The following is a 19933-nucleotide window of genomic DNA, read 5'->3' on the forward strand; positions in this document are numbered from 1 at the left end:
TTGTTCCTTTTTCTTTACAAAAAAGTCCATTGGTCTTATGGTGCGTTGAAAGCATTATTAATAAGCTTCTTAATCCAGTTTCTATGACTGTGTTGCTCAACACAAGCAACAACCAGAGGTTGCAGCTCCCCAAAGGCGTCTGATCTCAAATGTGAAGGCATGTTGGGAGACGGGCAGTATGCCTGCTAATTAGTGGAGACTTCCATCCTTTGAACCCTTACAATATGCCACATGTCTAACCTCTGCCTTACAGTTAAGAGTCAAATGCCTCTTGGGTAAATTATTCTGCAGTTGCTATTTGCATGTTTTGGTTTCGGGGCTTGATTTGCCGTGCCGTAATCACTGCGTATTACTGTTTCTCCATCTCAAGAAACATGCACACGCTACAGTTCAGCTCCAAGTGAATTGGGAAAAAAGATATCTGCTGGCAAAACTGTAAACAAGATTACTTTTATTTCGCCAACATTTTTATTATTGCAAGAGTTCAGGGATTGAACTAAACATGAAAAAAACAAATTGCTAATGGTGAGTAGCTCTTGCCAGGAAAGTTAGGATCACTTGATGGGGAAAAATCTTGCGTTTCACATTTAAATGCACCATGTGAGAGCCGCGACTAAATTTTGAAACTCGAGGTGATGCTAGCTGACTCCATGTTCGGGTAGCTGACGGCATCACAACATTGAACGATTGGACCACCATTGATTCTTGAGTTTTTACCCCCTCCTCTTATGGCTCCAACTAAATCGCATGTATCAAGTCAGGGCATTACAGAAGGAAGACCATCTGAAAGCTTCCTGTCACTTTTTTGGCCTTCACTGCCTTCCCTTCTTTGTTTCATGTCATAACGGCAGAGCTGCTCCCCTACAAACGACTCAGCACTGCTGCACTTAGAGCAATAATTGGAATTTTTATGGTTGAGAAAGCAAACACTTTTAATACAGGCAAAAGCCCTCATGCAGTCCATGTGGAAGACAGTGGGAAATCAAAAAGATGGATCACCCTAATCTGTGTATTGACATCTCTCATGGCTGAACAAATGGTGCAGTTGAGCTATATTCGCCTGTATTGATCCCCAAGCTGCTTAACATTCATGCCCTTGCTCCTGGAGGTTGACCACAGGGCAGGAGATTTGCACTCCAGTCCAGCCTTTCCAGGCCCACCAGTACCCCCACCTCATCCTGAGCTGACTCGTCTCGGCCTCATCTCATACACGCCAAGTAACTTATCAAGCGGTCTGAATTCCTCTACAATCCATATTTTACACGTGCATTTCTCTGAACGGGTGTAGACTTTGGATAATAAATCAATTAGAGTTGCTAGTAGTGTTTGAAAAATTCAAGGATTGTGTTAGCACGGGTAGAATTCTTTTGAAAATGGCAGCCTTGAAGTGGACCTGCCTGCCTGCCTAAAATAATCTCTCTTTCATCGTTAGAGCATTGTGAATATGTAACATATTAAATCGATATTTTACTCCCACGTCTCATTTTACATTATGAGTAACAATAAGTGAGTCATGCAGATGTATGCAACATATATGGCACCATATTGTTTATATATTTATAAAAATGTAAAAAAAATTGTTATTTACTAAAATAAAGTTGGATAGAAATGTAATATTGGCTCAAAATAATTTAGATTATCTGTATCTTCCTGAAATGTAATATCAGTGCATCCCTACATTGTAAACATTGTGACATGCTACAGCATAGACGCCTGAGCACTTGCTTTGTTTTGTTCTTGTGGTCTCTTGTAAGGTCTCATAGGCAATTACTAATGACCATCCATCCTGCTGATGGGACAAAATGCAAATGCACTTTCCGGAGCTTTTAATGGCTACCAACATGAGGCCCCCCTTATTATGCCTCCCTGCTTAGCAGGGTGGATGTAGAGCTGGAAATCAAGCCATGAGCTGTTTAGTAGAAAATGAAATGGCAGGGAGCCCGTGTGATTGGCCGGGTAATGGATCTTCTCAGTCAATGCAATGATCAGCGCAGGATCCCGTTCATTTTTGACGGCGAGTCAAACCAGATCAATCCCAGTGTGTTTGTTTACCCAATCACACGCCGGATTACCTCTCACAAATGCGCATTCATTGTGTCGCTACATGAGAGGTGACGAGCGACCGAAGAAGCGCTCTTTTTCTTGAATCAAAGGGATCGGTTAACATCCTGTACCTTTTCCGGTCTTATACAAGCACGTGGTGGTGTAGTACCGTGGCAGGGCTGTTTGATCTGCATTTGGCACACCGCTGAACAGAGTTCTGCTCATCTGAGAAGTGGGTCATACAGCATCCACCACATTAATCAGACTCCTGTTGTTGTTGACCTGAATGAGAAAATGCTTGGATCACCAAAAAGATGATTGATTGTTACAGATCCGGCCGATCCTAATGAGTCTTTCTAATCTCTGCTCTGTTTATGTCATGACTGTGTATTTCACCAATACGACCTTATTCGCTTCCCTGCTGAGGTTTCATTCTCCCCTTTTTTTCTTGGAAACGTCTTGCTAACAAAGAATTTGAGGCACTCAGGGTTTTTGTGGCTTTGTTTTTATGCTAGTTTGCAGTGCGGGGTCAAACTGGGGGTTCAGGCTGCTCCACAAGCTACTGTCCAATAAATAATTATAGCCAAACGGCACCTAGCATGCTATGTTAATAGAGGCTGAAATTGCTTTTGAAGGTCCTCATAAGTCCCCCTTATAGATTAAGTGCCTGCATTGGAAAAATAACAGCACCCAGAAGAAAATGGGTGAAAGTAATCAGGTTTAATGGACTCAGAAGCTCACTGTGAATTAAATAACCATTGATTTGTTGGAATGTTCCGGTTATTACCAAACGCCACTACACACACATCAGTGAGGCTGATGATATTGATGTTGGGGCCTTTTTTATTTGGTCTTTATTGTATTAACCCCCCGTGAACTTGATTGTTCTCTGAGCTCACTCTTCAATTTATCAGTCCTGCAGATTAGAGGTGGGCAGCTCCTTTAACCTTTGCTAAATTTAAAGAAAAGCTTCCAATGGTAAATAAGAATTATGGTAATGTCAAATTGGCAATGGCTCCCATCCCCCGCACATATTTATGGTAGCCAGCGCCGCATATCTTATGGAGGTCATCAAGAAGTTCTTTATTTATTGAGTCGCCGTGAAGGCTGCGACCATGAAATGGTTCCTACTGGAGGAAATTCCTGCATTGAGATTATAGATCAAGAGCACATCTACACTCCTTATGAACCCATTATCTCAACCGCTGGGACTTCATATGGGTAGTAATATCAACAAAACATGATCCTTTTAATCCATTTTAAACCCAGAATCTCGCGGCATATTGAGGAGACATCGAAACCCAGCACTGGTGTGCCAGCGAAACAAACGCCTGAACGCTTATCCTCCGTATGCAAGAGCTAAAGGCTTAGTCTGACAGAACAATCACCTAAAGCAACAATGGATGAACATCCTGAAACATTGCTACACTTTTATGTCGGATATATTTTTATGTGTTTCGCTTTTTCATTTTCGAATGAGACTCTCCGAACCCTCTGTACTGTGAGTGTTCATTGTGTTGTTACCTCTGTAATGTACTATATTTAGATTTTACAAGCTTGTTGTTCTGATTCATACTGCTGGCTTTTAAAAGCCAATAGCAAGTACTGTGGATCTAGCCAATATGTTAATTTGAAGCAGATGATTTGTACATGTCTAAGGCCTTTAGTGCAATTACAATTTTTTTTCTTCTTGTAGGCATTGCTTCGTCGTAGCTCCACAAGACGACGTGCTGTTCCATCAAATTAGTCAATTAGAAGCTTGATCACTTGGACAAATGTAGCGGCTGAACCACAGCATGTTAGCGATCTTGCTGAGCTTTAGTTAAAAAAAAAATCCACCGTTGCTTTAATTCTCTAAAGGCAATAAAGTCCATGACTCTGTCCCTCAACGAAAAATTATCGAACTCCCTTCAAACAGAATGAAACATGCTTTAATCTCAAGCAACAGCCCATGCCAGCTATGCCACAAGCTATATTTAGCTTTCCAGAGGATGTCTATGTGCCGCGGTGGAAAATTATCTCTTACCATAAGTAAATGTGCAACGTTTGTGCTTTGATATGTCATCAGTGCAGTGATATTTCTCCTGCCAGTGAACCCTGGGATGATCTTGAGGATGGAGAGTCAGGAACTAGGGAGCGATCCTAAAGTGTGACCCAAGAAGTTCCCTTTGAGTGAGTGTGAGTGTCGGTCTCATGTTGAAAACCCCAGATGGATGATGAGGCCCAGAGCTCTGAGATGTCACATCCCATAATGTGGACAAGACCCCTTTCATCTGCTGCTGCTAGTCTGAGGGACCCAAGTGCTTTGACACGCTAAAATGAATGTGCTGGTTAGCCCTGTAGAAATCGGTTTTGCTATCAGTGAGGCTATGCTAATGCGTAATGGAGGGGGTTGTGTGGTAGTCAGCTAGGTTATTATCGAAAAACCTAAATCGTGATTATTAGGAAAAAACTTTCAATTGTGCGCATGATATAATAATTAGTTCCCTTATTTTAAGTAAATCGTGCACACGATATAATAATTTGTTCCCTCATTTTACTAGATTGTGGCCAAATCAAATCAAAGGAATGAGTTATTATATTGTGTGCGCGATTGAATTAAAACAAGGGAACAAGTTAGTAAATTACGCACACGATTTAGTTAAACGAGGAAATGCATTATTATGTTGTGCACATGATTTGCAGGGTTTTTTTTTTTTTTTTTCCCGGTATGTCTTGTGTGGGGCTATTTAAAGTGTTTGAGTATAAGAACTAATAATGGTAATAAAAAACAAACAAATATATTATCATTTAATTAAAATAATAATAATCAAATCAAATTTCACATAAGAATAATAAAAAAATTAATGTACATATTATGTAAATATTTTAAAGATTGTTTTACTTTTTTTCACTGCTAGTTTTTGTTAATAATAATGACCACCCAATTCCAAACAAATGTAGTTTTTAGAGGGCTATGCAAGATGAAAATTAAAACGTATACAGTAATAAAAATAAAATATGATTTTATTATGATTTTTATAAAGAAAGATTATTGGAGGACCTCAGTCTTTCTACTGTAAAATTTCACATTTAATTTAATGTTACTTGCTGTTTTTTTTTTTTTTTAAAGCAAAATTTACTGGCAATTTCTAAGTGAAAATTGTTTCAAAGTAAATCTCACACCAGCTTTTTGTTTTTTCAATAAAATACCAAAAATATGAAAACCCTGGTGCTGTACTTGTAGATGCATTTATAGTTTTGTTCGTTGTTATACAGGCTCTTTGCCTCCACATATTTGACTCAGATTTGTAAAGCAGGACCTGTGGTCCGGCCAGTGTTTGGCCACAGAGAGTAGGAGCAGGCGGTCAGGCAGTGTCAGGAAGGGAGGGGTGGAGGGGTAGTGGGGGCGGATGGGGACATGAGCCCGGCAGGTCGGCACAGATGATGGGTCCAGATGGAGAGGTACTGGGCAGTGCCAGGGGCGGAGGAACCACGAGGAGGGACCACTGCTCCACAGGCAGCACAGGGCCGCTCTTTCCGTTCACGCCAGCTTGCACATTACCAGGCCCTTTGCTCTGAACTCAATTCGGCACCCGTATCGCACATGGTCTATACCAGATCTTTGAAGGACGCACGGCTAAGGACACAATCGGAATGATAAAGAGTTGCCTGTTCACAGAGAAATAAGTATGCTGAGCTGTGAACAGTAGATAAAGGGTGGTTTTAGTTAAAACGTCTGCTAATTGCTGGTAATGGGCTAATAATCACGACCGAGCTAATTATACGGCGTACAAAGGCCGATGTTTATGAATAAGCAACTTTTGCTGGATACATCAGCAGTGATCAGAAACATTTCACTGGCGCCAACAAGAACGACATGATATCTAGGACAACAAGCACGCATTCGCTCTCTTCAGGGAGAGGGTTTTTCTTCTTTACCTGTGTTTTACAGTAGAGAACCCCCACCCCACCCCACACGTCTCTTCAGCCGACTCTTCTTCCAGTGGTCCCTCTGTGGGCCGAACAGTTCTGGAGGGGATTCAAAGTTAGACAGATGGTTCCTCACAAACACCTCCTCCAGCACTTTCATCCCTCATCAAACTATTAATTCATCTGTGCGGATGAGTACATTCACATGGCGCCATCCGGATGAATATTAATGACATTTTTGATAAGTCCCTACATTCGCTTTCCCAGTAACTCGTTACATGGTTCGAGCTGATTAAAATGAATCATTTACATAATTAACATATGGTTCTAGCATTGGCTTTAATATGCTGATTATCCCTATACTTTTTTGTGTGAAGTCAGTGGAATTGAGACCATGGCAATTGTTTGAAGTGAAAATGGCGAACTCTGTGGAGGACGCGACTTATTAGCCCGAGGGCCTTTAAGAAAGGTCTTCGAACATGTACTGAATACAGCAAAATATCACAAACAAAAGCCTTTTTTGTGGTCCTCAGCGACGTGGTGTCCCTACGGAGTTTGGCTTTTCAATATAAATGAGGATTACCATTGAGAACGCGGTCTTTGTCATTGTTGTTGACAGTAATTGCTATGCGAGCTAGTGTAGAAGCTGGTTTGAGAGTTTGCTAGCTGTAATCATCTCCAAATCCATGTAGATATACATTTTTCACGACGCCGTGGGATCTGTAAAGTGTCCTTTCGACGGTGACTTTGTTACTAGCAGCAGCAGATTAGTCTTTGAGAATCAGTTTGTAGAGCTATACCACACGCCGTCGTCAGCGTAATTAAGAAGAGCAGCGCCAGAGACGTCACTAGCGTGTACTGTGCGCGTTTAAAGCCGAAGCCTTGTACTCTGAAGAGGCCTCTGCAGAGTCTGACAAACATTTGCACAATGAAGGCAAGGCCAAACTTTTCTCACTTGTGGAATAATTGGGGAGCACTTCCCACCATAGTCAGAGACAGTGACAGCACTTCACACTGCGCTGGAGAGCGGCTGCTGGGATTTCTCACGGCAGGTCTTAGAGATATCCCTCCCCTGCTGAAACTCTCGAACAGCGAAAAGACCGTTCTCACTCCTTCCCACAAGCCCCTCGCTAAAACACACCAGTGTCATCGACTGCACCGTCTCTGTGACAGACCGCTTCCTCAGGCCATTTCCCACGCTCCACTCCACAGTATTAATCAAGTGATTTAGATTTAGACACTTGGACATTGATACCACATACATTGGGTGCGCTGTATGTATTGTTTTGGACTTTTGGCAACTTACGAAGTTGTGTTACAGATAGTGGAGAAATGATGGAGAGGAAATGATGCGGCAACCGAATGTCGGTGGAGTAATAAGAGTGTGTGAATAGTAAAAAAAAAAAAAAGGTGAAAAGAATATATCCTTCTGTTGTTCTATTTATCTGTTCCATCTATTTTTACAGCTATCGCTCTATCTATCATCAATCTATTGTTCTTTGTCGCTTTCTATCTTTCTTTCTATCCTTTATCTGTTGTTCTACCATCCTGTCTGTCATTCTATTATTGATTCTCAGCAAACCCAGTATATCCTAAGGTAAAAAAATCGAATCTAAAATTCTATCTGTTGTTCTAACTATCATTCTATGTATTTTTCTATATATTGTTCTATTATTATTTATATCGATCTGTCATTTTCTGTATCTGTTGTTCTCATTCATGTCAGTCATTCTATATCTATCTGTCTGTCTGTCTATCTATCTATCTATCTATCTATCTATCTATCTATCTATCTATCGTTCTATCTATCGTTCTATCTATCATTCTATGGTTCTACCTATCATTCTATCTATGTATCATTCTCTCTGTTGGCAACAACTTTATTTAACTTTCGACCAAGTCTTCAAGGCAACATTCAAAGTTATTCTTGACAAACGTTGATTTTGTAGTTTAAAAATGATAGTCATGTTGATTTCAGCTCATTTTATGTCTACTTCCATACATTTATTCAAACTGAAATTCATCATCTGGTTTCAGGAATTGAATTGGGATTTAAAGAGCATTATTAGTTCAATTCTGAACGGTGCACAGTGCTGCTTTATGAACCCACAGGGGTTGCAAGGAGGTCTTGAGGTGCTGTAGTATGAAAACAAAATATTGTTTTATGAAAGTTAAGTGCTCAATTTTGCATGTCCAGCCAAATGCAAAGGGATAAAATGACCCGGTTGGGACCATTTCTCCCACAAGCACGAGGCATCTCTCTCTCCATGCCACAGTCTCAGTCTGCACCGAGATGCGACTGCGTACCTGTAGTCCTGTTCAATATGCAGCACAGCGTTCCTCTTCTTTCTCCAGTCGGAGGTACTGAAAGAGGCATTTCTGAACCTGAGCCAAAGTATCTATTTTTCCACCATCTATTTTTCTTCTGACAGGCATTATTACCTATCAGAAGCCGATGATTAAAAACAAATGCGGGGTACAGTGTTTGTATTGTTGGTACATTATGCAACTGTTCTCCACAGATGGATCTAATGAGAGCCTATTGACCTTTTCTAGCTCTCAATAAAAGTAGGCTAGCTAAAAACAAATATTGAGATCTGGGCACAGTACGGATAAAAGGCTTGGCACAGAAATGTCATTTTCACCCATTCGCGCTTCACCAGAGGACCAGCATCTTCCCATGCAGAATAAATGCTTTGCCAGTTAAAGTAGTTTATTCTTGGATCTTTTGTTTTGAGTGATCGGGAATGCTCACAATGGATTAGCCCTGTTTGGAGCTGTTTTCTGGGGCAAGTCGCATATCTCCCTATGCACTATATTTTACAGAAAGTTTGATGAGAGAAGAAAGAGAGAAAGGAAGGAGGGAGTCGGTGTGGATGAATACAGAGCCATACACAGGAAGTATTACAGTGTGAGTGGGTTGGTTAATCCTCAATGCTGGTGGCAGTGAATGTGAGTTGGTAAAGTGACACATACAGTAGTATTGAATATCCTTCGTTATAAAACATACTGAATCATTACAATCTGAGATTTGTAATGATTCTGTAATCCCCAAACAAATGCAGCTCTTTGGAGCTGAACAACTCCAGCAGTGTTTTCTCAAAAGAAATATACATTTCCTTTCCGTTTTTTTGTGCCCAGCCTATTGAAATCTCAGATGAACGGTTTTAATTGAGTAAACATTTGTTTGTTGCCAAAATGATGGATTGTTCTTGATGATACTCTCCCTGTTTAATATGCTTACAAATTAGGCATGTTAACAGATGTTTGCTTGGCTTACACCTTGCCATAGTTCAGCCTCAAAATTAGCATTTGTTTATCCAACCTTGATTAGGGCGGCTATGCTCGCTCTTTCCTGATTTCTGCAAATTGCTTGAGGGAGCGCACTTAAATATTGGCTAATATGAGATAATTTAATAACACGGTGGAGCTGTGCGAAAAACAAATTACCAGGCTACTAGTCAGTAGTTAAGCAGGGAAACATGTCCTGCATTTGTAAGTTGCTGTAATTTGCTGCATACATTTGGAGTTCTGTTACACCGTGTATCATTAATCATTTTTAACTGGATGCAGGGTCCTGCGAACCAATGTCGAAAACGTTGCCTCTTCGTACCACATCGTTTTATGTTTTTTTGTGGTGTTTTGGTGTGTTTTAAACACTGTGGAATTTAATCTTTATCAAATCTGGATGAATATCCATTTTTGGTAACATTTAATGGTAACACTTTACAATAAGGTTTCATTTGTTATCATTAATTAACTACATTAGTTAACATGAACTAACAATGAATAATATTTCTACTGCATTATTAATCTTAATGTTAATTGTCTGCTTTTACTAATACATTAAAATAAAAAAGTAACATTAGTTAGTGCTTTATGTATTTTAACTAACGTTAACAAAGGATAATAACAAATGCAACCTTTTTGTAAAGTGTTACTTCATTTTTAGACATTTTATTATACTTATACCTTTATAGTGTTGTGATACCTAAATTCACTTTAAATTTAAAACAAGCAAATTTATTAAATTATTTATGTCATAAAGGATTTTAATATTCCTTATTTATAATTCATAATATGAAAATGATCTTGTTAGAGGCCAGATTAATACTAGTCCATCCTTAATTAAAACATTTAAAACCTTGTTGAGCTAGTATATATGTAAAAAGAAAAAAAGCTTTTAAGACCCATCAAAGCTCTTTTGGGGGGCGCTCAACCTAATCAGTGAGGTCAGGGGCCCCCAAACCCCACCGTAATTTACGCTTGGGCCGCAACCATTCTAAACTGCAGTCCCATGCGTACAACATGTCACTCAATGACTATTCAACTTACAGTCGGCGGTCTCGTTGTCTCGAAAACACGCGCACACATGGACACATACGCCCTTCCCCCTGCTTTACTTTGTCACATCAATCTAACGTGATCTGTCCTCTGGGTCATGTCAATCTTCATGTTCTCACCCATATCAGAGAAAGAGAGGGGGGAGGCTAGAGGGCTGAACACCTCAGGATAGGACTCCAGTGTTATGGCACATTCAGGAGAGACAGGATCCAGCTGTCGGGTCTCAGTGGGCTTTTTGCCTGGCCTGGTTAAGAGCCTGCTGCTCAGGAGAGTACAGAGAACGAGAGAGAGAGGAGATGACTGCACAGCCCCACTGGTCCCAGGTGCAGGATAGAGGAAGAGGAGGAGGAGGAGGGGGAAGAGAGAACGAGGGCGTATGTCTCACTGCGGAGTACAGCCCCTCTATCTGTTGTACTAGCCTTTAGGTCTTTAGATCAACCCATCTCATCCTCTCTGTTTGACTTGGAGGTTTCATTTCTCAAGCCCTTTTCTCATCTCTCTCTCTCTCTGATGTACTCAGAGTGGAGGCTTGTATCTGTGAGTAGCCGTGCTCCTGCTGGGGCCTGGTGTAATTGTCCTGACAGGGTTATGGGAAATTGCACCATGTCAAGCAAAGCCGGTACACATAGTGACATCTGCTGTGTTGCTGACCAGAAATATCTGCTATTGCACCGCATGCTGCGCACTGTAGCTTTGTGGTATGTAGGATATTTTATTTAAGTGTGTCTATCTGCTAGAGGTGTAAATATTTGCTTTGAAAAGGATTTGATAATGAACATTAAATAAATTAATCTGAAATATTAATCTGAAGTAATTCAAAAGAACAATATATATATATGTAGTCATGTGCTATATCAGTAAAAAAAAAAAAAAGATATATATTCAGCAAGGACGAATCAAACTGATAAAAAGTAACAGCAAAGACATAGGGCCAGATTTACTAAACAGGGCAAATTAGCGCGAGAGCGCAATTTCAGAACAGTGCCAATGGGCATAGAAATTTCTGCGGGTAATTTACTGACAACACGCAAATTAAAAAACAGACGCAACATCTCATTTACATATCGACCAATGCAATAATAATAATGGCACAAATCTCGTTGCGTGATTCATTTTAATACTCTCCTCCCATAAACTCCTACAAATGCATATTCATTAAGGCGAGTACAAAAATAGCTGCGTCCACGCCTTTTCAGCGCTAATTTAATTGAATCTATCTATCTATTTGTCTATCTATTGTTAGTTTGTTGCTTTCATTGTCATGTGCTATGTTCAGTATGGATACGAGTAAAATTATTTTGATTAGTAAAAGTTATAACATGACTGTCAGATGTCAAAATACATTTTTCCCCTAAATCCCCTGCATTCAGAGAGCTTTCTTCATGAATCTATGATAACGCGTGTGCTGTAGCTTTCCACCGGCTCGATGACATGACAGAGAATAGTAATTCAGAGGATCAGGAGAGGAGAGGAAAGGAACAGAGAAAAGAGGAGGAGGAGAGGGGAAGGGAAGGGAGGTAGGAAGAGAAGAGAGAAAGAGAAGAAAAAGAGGAGACACCTTGGGGTAATTGTGATGCAGTTGAAGATGAGGCACTTCAGGGATTGTGAGAGCTCACAGTTAGATGAAAAGCCACTCCGGGCCAAAGGTTGCTGTGAGAAAGTGACATCTGACTGAGGTTTAACCTCTCTCTCTCTCGCTTTTACACTCCAAACGGTGACACCGAGCAGCTTAATCATCTGCTCAGCATTTCCCTTTTGTTAATCGCCGACGATAGCACCAGCTGAGAGAGGTTTTCTTCTGTTTAATGAATTGACGATTGCTGTTATAGATACAGAAATATTATTGTTGCAGAGTAAGTGTTGGAATGAGTGGAGTTATTTTCAACCCGATGAGTCATATGCGTCTCACTAGAGATCGTCTCCCTGAGCAGGATTTTGGAACGAGAAACCTGAAATAACTGTTCGTTTCTATTGTGGCATACGCTTTTCCACAGTCTCGGTGTCCATTGTAATCTAATATGGGGCTGGTGGCCTTGCCGCAACTGCCGGCCAAGCCATGCGTTTCATTGGCCAAAATTGCCGCTATGGGTTGAGCGGGCTTCTAAAGCGCAAAAACAAAAACAAACGTGTTGTGTAAGCCGCTGAGAAAGAGCAAAGCAAATGAGCTGTGTTGTTGAAAAGCACTGCTTTCTAATGCCAGGCAGGCTAATAGAGAGCCATGCGAATACGTTTCACCACGAGCCCCCCTTGGCACTCTGGCAGGTAACGGCTCGAGAAGGGGGAGGACGGGGGGAGAGCCAATTAAATTCCCCTTTTTTGAATATTGACCGGCTTGTTATCTGCGCTGAAACCCTGGAGTCAGAATTGCTAACCTCGGCAGCTTTCACAAAATGCTTTTCAACTGCCCAGAATTATGTGTGGAAAAATGCTGAGGATGGCAGGATCAAATGTGCGGTTTTAGTTATCAAGCTTAATACCTCCATTTATTCTGGAGACTGTGTGAGCTGCGACAGGTTTTTTTTTTTTTTCTCCCTCCCCTTCCCAGGTCAGTAAAATGGCCTGAGGAGAAGCAGTCACTCATTCAGTGAGGATCTGCTAGGCGCAGCGCTGTCACTCAGACGTTGTGAGAGGCATTTTCCAGCGAGAGTAGTGCAGTTACCCTCAGTCTCCCATAAGGCCCTGTACTCATCCCATAAAGCGCTGCTCTCCATCAACTGGGGCGCATATTCTTTTCCTAAGTTACAGCGTGCCATCATCATCTGTCAAAGTACTGCTGGAAAAAAACGGGAACTTGCTCTCTCCGTTGACCAGTGGCGGAAGTGGAGAATGGAAAAAAAAGATAAACAAGATGTACAGTAATATGGAAAATACCAGAAAGTCGTATGTAAGTGCGACAAGTTGTTGCCATACGATTGTGAATGAATCATAGAGGAGCGTATGGTAATAATTTTAATTTCAGATCTCAAAAAGGCACTTTTCACAGTTTTATGACTGTGATATGTCTTGATATTTAAATAATGTTTTTTCCCAATCTGTGCTTGTATGACCTTTGTCATATTTTGAAGTGTTTAATTAAAATATGTATATAAATATTGCTGATTTGGATTTAATTGGTTTGGTTGAAATGAAGCTTCTGTTATATTTAAAAGAGCCAATTACAATAAAAATAAATAACAATGTTATCCACACTGCTTTTCAGGCTTGTTGATGATTAGAAAGTTTAAAAGAACAGCATATAGAAATCCTTATTTAAACATTTATTTACTGTCTTTTTTAAATAAATAAGTTAATGCATCCTTGCAGAATAAAAGTATTATTTCTTTAAAAAAAAAAATGACACGAATGTAGAGACACAGGATACTTAGGGCCAGATTTACTAACAGCTTGCCCCAACGCAAACCGTCTTTTGGCGTTAAAATAGTACTGTCAAGTTTTAGACACGCAGTGAAGAATTAGCGCTGAGAAGGCATGGACAGTTATTTTTGCACCTGACCTTATTGAATATGCATTTATAGGAGTTTCCCTTTCAGACGCGAAATTTGTAGGAGGAAAGTATTAAATTAAAATGAATCACGCAATGCGATTTACTAACATTTGCGCTCGTGAAATTACTGGTATTTGCGCCATTATTTAATGCCCAAAAAAAGCTTGTCTGAAAGCAGGTGCTAATTTGCGCAGCTCTTGGTAGATTGCGCTGGTAATTATGGAAATGATCTGGCTGTGTCTGTGTTCTTTAATGTGCGCATTATCAGTAAATCACATGCAGAATTTTCCACTCCCATTGGCGCTTTTATGGAATTGCGCTCTAACGCTAAATCTCTGTTTAGTAAATCTGGCCCATAATGGCCAAATAAACAGCTTATTAATTTAAACCCTCCGATATTCACATTGTTGCTGATCACATCAACCGCAAATCATTATCATATCGTGAATATTTGCTATAACGTTCAGTTCCAGTTTCAGTGTGCCAAACATGATTGGAAAGTCTTCACGAATGTGCTATTTTTCGGAAAGAAAATCTCTCAGTGGCTGGCAGTTGGTCTAAGTGCTTGTGTAGGGTTTAATTTAATTAAAGTGCTTCATAATTTAGGCAGGACAGAATGGACAGAAGGCTGAGTCTCAGAAAGGCTGAGGCACTCAACAACCCCCCCTTCCCTCGCCGAGTCTGGTCTGAAGGGAAATGCCAGCGCTTGACCATATAAAATAAAGATTCATTGCCACCGAAGCTGTAAACGCAAGCGAGCAAATTAGATTAATCAAAGTGTCACCAGTGTCAAACCAAACAAATAGCAGAGGGATTTAAGTCAAATATGATGTCTGAATATGTGTGCATGTACTGGGGCCTCGGCTTGTTGCGTGGGGATTTATGACAGGGAGTTGTCGGTCTGGTGGAAATAACCTTTATGCTCCAGACAAACTGGGGAATGCCCTGGGAAGGCCTTAAGGCCAAACAAATCCAGATTTATCATTCAGTCTCCCCAACAGCAACTGTCCATGGTGCTGATGGAGACCTGCAAATGCATCCCATGATGCACAGAGTGGCAAACGCCATTTTTTCAGACCATTGTTCTGTCGGTGGTGAAGCAGTATGTCATAGTCACAGCTGGAATGATTTGTGGGAATGGTTTATGTTTTAAGCAGTGAATCTATTCATCTGTCCATCTTTTCTTTTTTTTTTTACTGTAAAGAAGTTTTACTTGACAACACATTCTACTTGAAGTCAGCTTATATGATGTATTTTTAAGGTATTCATAGTCACCACATGATGATAAATCATGATAAATACCTCAACTCTATGCAGGCCTCTGTTTTTCTTTTCTTTTTGTCAAAAATGGTGTATTCACACATTTTCTAATGCTAGTAACGTCTAAAATCAACTTTGTTGCATTGATAACCAATATTGTGATGAAACAAATGGAAGCACTTGGAATTAACTCATTTCAGTCACCAGAGACCAGAGACCTTTGGGTATATATATTAAAACAATATTGACGAGAATAGGGAAAACCACTAGCTGCTCCAGAATTAGGCCTTAAAAGACACAGTATAGCTAATTTTAATTATCGGCTTCTTATTCAGTGGGGAGTTGGAAACAATTGCGAACTTCACTATTTACTGCTAATAATTGTCCTTGTAGAGCTGATCTTGCTGTAGCTAAAAATGGAAAATTATGAATATATCATGCATGCGATAAACTTAAACATCCTGCAAGCTTTGACATGCCATGTGTTTGTCACCTCTGATGTAACTCATTATAATGTGTGCTGATCATGTGTTTAAAGGTGTAATCATGACAGCATAATTATGCATCATAATTATTGTTACAATTATTCATTAACACAGCTGATCATGAGGCTTATTTTTGTGAAGCATGTGATCGACCTGACTGATTTGACTCGTGAATTTTCAGGAAGGTAATTTCTCTTCCGTTCACATTCGGTGTATTTTTGAAACAAGGTCCAACTCTTGCGTGCTTCATTGAGTGAAAAGCTATTTGTAGAATTGCTGGAATGATTGAACCTCTCCAGGCGTCTCCGCAGCACAAGCAGCTGAGAGGTGGATTTAAATGACTTCTCTCAACATCCATCATCTTTTTTTTATTTTTTTTATTTAATGTATAATCTATGGCCCATTTCACCACCCGTCACTCTGTCTTCAGATGCCTCGATGTCCTGACTCTTATGGGCAGACCGGAAATGTTGGCGAAATGGAGCGGGGTTCAGCTGCCTTTTAATGTGTTTGATGAGAGGGGTGAGATGTAAATGACTCCTGTGGGAATATGCTTGTTTATTTCACTCAAATATGAGAACATGCTGAAGTAAATGAAACATGGCTGAGGGACATCAATCAGAGGAAGGGGCTGTTTATACAGTAATTACATTCATGGATTAATGAAAGGAATCTCTCTCTCTCACACACACACTCTTTCACTCTCCCGCACTCTTCTCTCCTTTTTTTTTTTTGCCTGTGGAGTGTGTGTCTGGGTGTTTGACAAATAATGTGTCTCTCCTAGTTGTGGTTTCTTCCTTAATTTTCATATTTTGATTCTTCGCTCTAAGTGATGGTCCTCGTTTTGAAGAATATTAACCCACAGCCAATTGAACATGTTTTAAAAGCTCAGAAGTCACTAATGCAAAAGTACCCCCACAGATCAAATGTGGACTATTTCTGCATTTCTTCTTCACCGGCTATAATGGATTCAAATTCAAATTGTGTCAAACTCTGTGGTAATATATGACCAGGAATGAATGTGGTCTCAGTTACTAAATCATCATTAGGCCATTCAGACACACTCCAAGAATGCATGAATTAAATTTTAGGGAAATTTGAGGCTGGAGTGTGTAATTTTTAAAGCACTTTCTCCTATCGGGTTTAATATGTCGAGACAACTGTAAGAAATCCAGACTGATTCCTCATGAAAAGTGGGAACAGTTTGTCTCTGTGATGTTTTCAAAACAATGCTCAGTTTGTTTAAGCATTCTGACCAGCCCAACACGGCAACAGTGGCTCAACAAATGGGCTGAGTTTGGAGGCGGGGTTATCTGTTTAGTCAACCAATGGCAGACGAGGGAGTGTTTAGGAAACCTGTTTGAATACGTTCAGTATTTTTGTCACAGACCAAATAATCTCTTTGAAAAGCTTTTAATTTCAATGGCCCAAAATCAACAGAAAAACAAAAAAGGAAAGAAAATGTATGCCGTAAATCATTATTAAGGTAAAAGAGGTAAAATCACTATCAGTATTCAGACTGCAAACTGAGGGGAATGTCTCGGGCATCAGGAACATTAGAGCACTTATTATAATCATAAACCAATAATGAAGGAATATGTAAAAGATCGGCACAGGAGAGATATTCCAGGGAAAGGGTAGCATCCCAACGGAAGAAAACAAATGGCACCCTTCACTCCAGAGAAGGAATGGCTCTAGTTAAGATTGATTGCTTTGGCGTCTAGGCAGTGAGGTAAAGAAAAAAAATAGGGAGCGAGAGAGAAGGAGGGAGGGAGGGAGGATGGTTGGAGGACTGACCCTGTAAAGCTGCTGATTTCAGCAGTCTTGTTCAAGGGACTGAAGTCTCATATATTGCCTTGGCTGGCTGTGATTTGTCTGGAGCCCACTGTCGATTTGTGAGGACTGACACGGGACATGCCACCTCTGTAAAATACCCGAAACAAAGAGCGTTTCTTCACGACTGGCTAATTCTCTGTGTTATTTCCCATGCCGCAGCAAAAAATGACTGACTTTTTGGGCTGGGACGTACCCCAAGGCCTTCTTATGTCAGGGAAGCTTTCCTTTAATGCTAGAGGACTGTTGACACATGAACAGTCCACGAGGACACGTTTTAAAAGCGTGTCCTGAATGAGCTCGCTTTGAATGGCAGCGCGCTACTTTTGAGGAGAGAAAATGGAGGTCGGAGTCGGTCCTAGAAGCATTACTGTTCTTTTAGCGGCGCTCTTCTGAGACCTCTCTTAAACCTGTTAGTGACACTTCAAGCTCGATTCTCGAATCAACTTTGAAAGCACCAGTTTTAGCATATTCTCTTGTTCTTTGTGTATTGAAAATCAACAGCGTTATCGAAGCCGGCGCCTTTTTCTGTGGTCTGCGGGCTCGCCTTCGCTACTGACGTGCCTCAGTCACACCGCAGGACTGCAGTTGTGAATCAATACGATTCCTTAACCTGTCACACTCCCAGCATTGTCACAATACCAGTTTTATGAGGGTGATTTAGGCGTGGGCTGAGTCAATCAATCACGGAGAGGGGGCCGTGCTAAATGATCATTTGATGTGGTGAAGGATGGCGATGCAGGGAGATTGCTATGCCGGCTCCATACCTCAGCAGTAAGAAGGCGGGATACACTGAGACGAGCATAGTCGAGACGAAGGGCAAGTGCGTGGCTTCTTGTTGGCACCTGCCTTTACTTGCAGTAGGTACCTATTTACCCCTAAAGGCTTCATAGAAGTACCTTAAAGGGTTACTCCACACCAAAATGAAAATGTAGTCATTAATCACTTACCCCCATGTCGTTCCAAACTCATAAAAGCTTCATTTGTCTTCTGAACACAATTGAAGATAATTTGGATGAAAACCGGGAGGCTTGTGACCAATGTTCCCTCTAATTTTTTTTCTTGCTGTTCAAAACTTTTCTCTATTGGGTGGACATTTCGGCCAACTGAGGCCAACTGGCCAATTTTCTATTTTAATATACGTTTTAAAATATAATTTATTCCTATGAAACAAAGCAATTTTCAGCATCATTACTCCAGTCTTCAGTGTCACATGATGCTTCAGAAATCATTCTAATATGCTGATTTATAATCAATGTTGGAAACAGTTATGCTGCTTAATATTTTTTGGGACGTGTGATATTTTTTCAGGATTCTTTGATAAATAAAAAGTTAAAAAGTACAGTGTTTATTCAAAATAGAAATTTTGTGTTATACACTACTATTCAAAAGTTTGGGGTCAGTAATTGTTTTCTTAGTTTTTTTTTTAAAGAAATTAATACTTTTATTCAGCAAGGATGTGTTAAATGGATAAAAAGTGATAGTAAAGACATATATTCTTAGAAAAAAAATTATATTTTAAATAAATGCTCTTTTTAACTTTTTATTAATCAAAGAAAAAGGCATCACAGGTTACAAAAAAAATTTAAGCAGAACATCTGTTTCAATACTGATAATAAATCAGCATATTAGAATGATTTCTGAAGGATCATGTGACACTGAAGACTGGAGTAATGATGTTGAAAATTCAGCTTTGCTTCACAGGAATAAATTACATTTTAAAGTATATTAAAATAGGAAACCAATATTAGAAATTGCAATAATGTTTCACAATATTACAGCTTTTTTTTTTCTGTATTTTTGATCAAATAAATACATCCTTGATGAGCATAAGAGACCCGTTAAAAACAAGGTAAATTATTTGTTAGGTTTATAATATAGGCCTAACATAATATAATATCAAAACAAACTGAAACATTTAAACTGAGATCTGTCAATTAAATAGTTTTAAAAAACGTGAACGTGAATTCCTATGAAGTACAGTTCGCATAATATACCTGTGTGTGTGAGTTTTGTTACCGTTCTATGCCCATCATCTGCTGTTTCCAGCACTTAATCAAGCCACTCTTCTTTAATACATGATGATGTTTTATTTCACATGTCATTGCGTTTGCACTGGTTCTCGATTTGAGCTATTTTGTCCGCAACCATTAAAATATTCCTACAGCGACTCATTTGGCGCATATTAACTCTATAGCGGTTTACCCGAGCATTGCAATTCATTCGCTTTTACTAGAATTTAATCAAATGGCTTTCCCAACTCATTTTTGTGTGTGCGCGGCACATAATTTCTTCCACCATGGCCGTGCGCAGCTTAGAGGAAACATTGCTTGTGACTGTCCCATTGACTGGCAAGTAAATAACACTGTCAAGACCCAGAAAAGTATGAAAGACATTGTCAAAATATCTGTCCATTTTGACGATGTCTTTCATACTTTTCTGGGCCTTGACAGTGTTATTTACTTGCCAGTCAATGGGACAGTCACAAGCCTCCCAGTTTTCATCCAAAATATCTTAAATTGTGTTCCGAAGACGAACGAAGCTTTTATGGGTTTGGAACGACATGGGGGTA

General features: G+C 40.0%; 1 protein-coding gene across 18 annotated transcripts in view; it reads left to right on the forward strand.

Annotated features, from left to right (window-relative positions):
- Positions 1–19933, forward strand: part of rbfox1 (RNA binding fox-1 homolog 1) — a 298167-nt gene that overhangs the window by 178074 nt on the left and 100160 nt on the right. The window lies entirely within an intron of this gene.

The sequence above is a fragment of the Onychostoma macrolepis genome, chromosome 03 (assembly GCF_012432095.1).
Source record: "Onychostoma macrolepis isolate SWU-2019 chromosome 03, ASM1243209v1, whole genome shotgun sequence".
NCBI lineage: Eukaryota > Metazoa > Chordata > Actinopteri > Cypriniformes > Cyprinidae > Onychostoma > Onychostoma macrolepis.